Source organism: Adiantum capillus-veneris, chromosome 6 (assembly GCF_014529385.1).
Source record: "Adiantum capillus-veneris isolate H3 chromosome 6, ASM1452938v2, whole genome shotgun sequence".
NCBI classification, from domain to species: domain Eukaryota; kingdom Viridiplantae; phylum Streptophyta; class Polypodiopsida; order Polypodiales; family Pteridaceae; genus Adiantum; species Adiantum capillus-veneris.
The window spans coordinates 147,507,602-147,510,367 of NC_140936.1; the positions used below are offsets into that span (position 1 = coordinate 147,507,602).

The window sequence follows — 2,766 nt, forward strand, 5'->3', positions numbered from 1 at the left end:
CCAAAAGATACAAGTTGAAGGGCCACAATTACTGGATTCCTTCGATGAATTATTCAAGATAAGCTTGAAGAATCATGTTGTGTAGGTAAACATAAAGTGAAATATAAGTTAGAATTTATAAATATGTTTACATGTAGATTAATTGTGAGGTAATTACATGCAGGCTTTTTCATATCTTATGGATGGGTGAGGTCTTCGGATGTTGCAAAGAAGATGCATGAGCTTGTGTTTTCAACGAAACGGCTAGTGTATAGGTTTGACTCTATGATTACTTCTCTATTGATGGTGATTATTTCATTGTGATATGCATGCATGAAAAGTACTTCATTCTATACCTTAAACTCCTCATAGAAGCTTAAAAAGGGATGGTTTGTATATTTTGTGTCATGGAATTGCCAAAATAAAATAGAATATAAAACAAAATTTGTGGCTTGATTTTCTTTAATGTTGCTTTGCCTTAAATTCCACATGGAAGCCTAAGATAGGGTGGCTTTAATGGTTATTTATTGAAAAATGATCTCTAAAACAAAGGAGACTCTGCTGAAAAAATTGTGGTCACTTAATTCTTTTCTTCTCTCAATAATTCTAGTTTCCTTTGTTCTTTGATAATTGTTGCAGGTCGATTTTGCAATGTGTTGAAGAGGGAAGATTGGGTGAGATTTCAGAATTGACAAGCAAGTGGGTTGATGTTGATGATGAGAGCACTATGTATTCTCCTTCCTTGCTTGAGAAAAATATGACACCATGGGAAGCACGATTATGTCCTTGGTGGCTAGATTATCCGATTGGTGTAATCCCAAAGCAAGAGAAGGATCTTCATGAAAATAAGTTCTTAAAACCATGTGAAAGATTAATTTATGAATGTATTTGTTTACTTTAAAGCCATGCATATGATAATAGAAAGAATGATGCTTGTAGGATTCAAGCAAGATACCCATAGTAATAAAGAATTGGACATACTTACTACACCCTCTTCTATGGAGCATCAAGTAAGTGAAGGAAGTGACGAGATTGAAGCTAGTAAGAATGCCAAAAAAACTGCCCAAGGTACACAGTCCAATGTGAGGACTACTCAAACAACCACAGGAGCTACTTCTTCTCCTTTTGTTGGCATTTTGGACAAGAAAGGTAAAGGGCTTATGGAATTTCCTAGCACCTCAAGTGATCCAAAGTGGACGAATGCGGTTGAGGTCTCTTTAGCGCCTACTACCTCCTTTGTTGCAGAGTCCTCTCTAAGTCGAGAGAGTTGGGAGAGACGACCTATGACACGTTATGTTGGTTACCACTATAAAGCTTGCATGTAAAGATTGTTAGAAAGTTTCCACTATAAATAATGGTTGCAAGATTCGAGTACCAGACTTTCGTTGGTGCTCTACTTGTTGATGTGACCCAAATTTATAGATTTTCTCTAATTAGGTAAATACAACGTCCATGAAACATTAAATTTAGTATGTTTTCAAGTATATGACTATAAAATGTTCTTTAAATAGCATCAACAAGTTTTTTTCCACTCAAAAGACGCATGTTTATAGCAAAGATGGAGTGCCATGTCGAGAGGTAGCTCGATTGATATTTGCATATTTTCCTACGGGTTTATTGGTGGACGCCCTTGGTCCTATCCCTTGGGGTAAGTAAAATTTTATTATTTTAAAGAGTAACAAGAAAGTAACTTGTCCTATTAACATTTTGATTTTTTAGAGGGCATGACTATTCCAAGGTGGAATACTTTCTCGTCGGGTTTGGTAAGGGGTTGTATGGATCTTGCTTCCGAGTAATTGACCGACGAGGGCTTCTTGGTCACCATGTGCTTAGCTGAGAACATAGGGGAGTTCCTTGTGTATGCATTAAGAGGACTTGTGCTTCATCGTACTTGGACGCTTGTGTGTGACTCCAAGGCATATCGACATCCCGTCACTGGAGAGGTGGTAAGATCATTAATATTTTAGTATATCTTGTTTTTATTTATTTTATGGTAAGCTTCTTAATTTGATAATATCATATTTACAATTTCTATATTAAAATAGGTGCTTGATCTTGTAATGTGTCTTTGGCATCGTGTTAGTCAAGCTCTGCCGAGCTACGACAGAGAGAGTGGGGAGAAGATTTCGGAGACATTGTTTCCAGCATACCATAGCTATGTATTAGATGATTGTGTTTTCCCCACAGAAGTGGATGGTGAAATTGTTAGAGGTGGTATGGAGAGAATTAGTGTATTTTTTTGGTCAGTCATTTATCTTGTATGATGTTGATTTGAATGGTCCTTGTATTAAGTTTGACACATTGTTTCCACCACTTGCAAAAGTAATGGTGTTTATTTCTATGATGGTGACATGGTCAGGTGGTTGCTGGCAACATTCACATAGCATTGCGACAATGTCTTCGATGTGTTTGCAGGGTGTGGTGGTTTGGGAAAGGCGAGTGCAGAAGACCTGAGACATTGCATGTGTTTAGAGCTAGATGATGTACTCTATGAGCAGTGTCTTTCTCACATGGTGTGTGGACCTGTGCCAAGCTAAGAGGGAGGAGATTGTTGTGAGAAGATCCATACATTTGATTTTGTTACCACTATGATCTACGAATTATGTACTTCTTTAACATATTTTGGGGTGGTAACAATGAGTGACTACATGATTGATGTCACTATGTTTGGAATGTCTCTATGTTGGTTTGAGAAAGATTTAAGATCACCTTGTGAGACTACCTGTCATACTTTCAATTCCTTTTTAGAGAGCATACTTTTTCTCTAGGTGGTATCTAGCAAAGGTT

The 2,766-nt window shown here is 37.2% G+C and overlaps 1 pseudogene; it reads left to right on the forward strand.

Annotated features, from left to right (window-relative positions):
- The first annotated feature begins 213 nt into the window (after positions 1–213).
- Positions 214–2,516, forward strand: LOC147456440 (uncharacterized; annotated as a pseudogene).
- Positions 2,517–2,766: the final 250 nt, after the last annotated feature.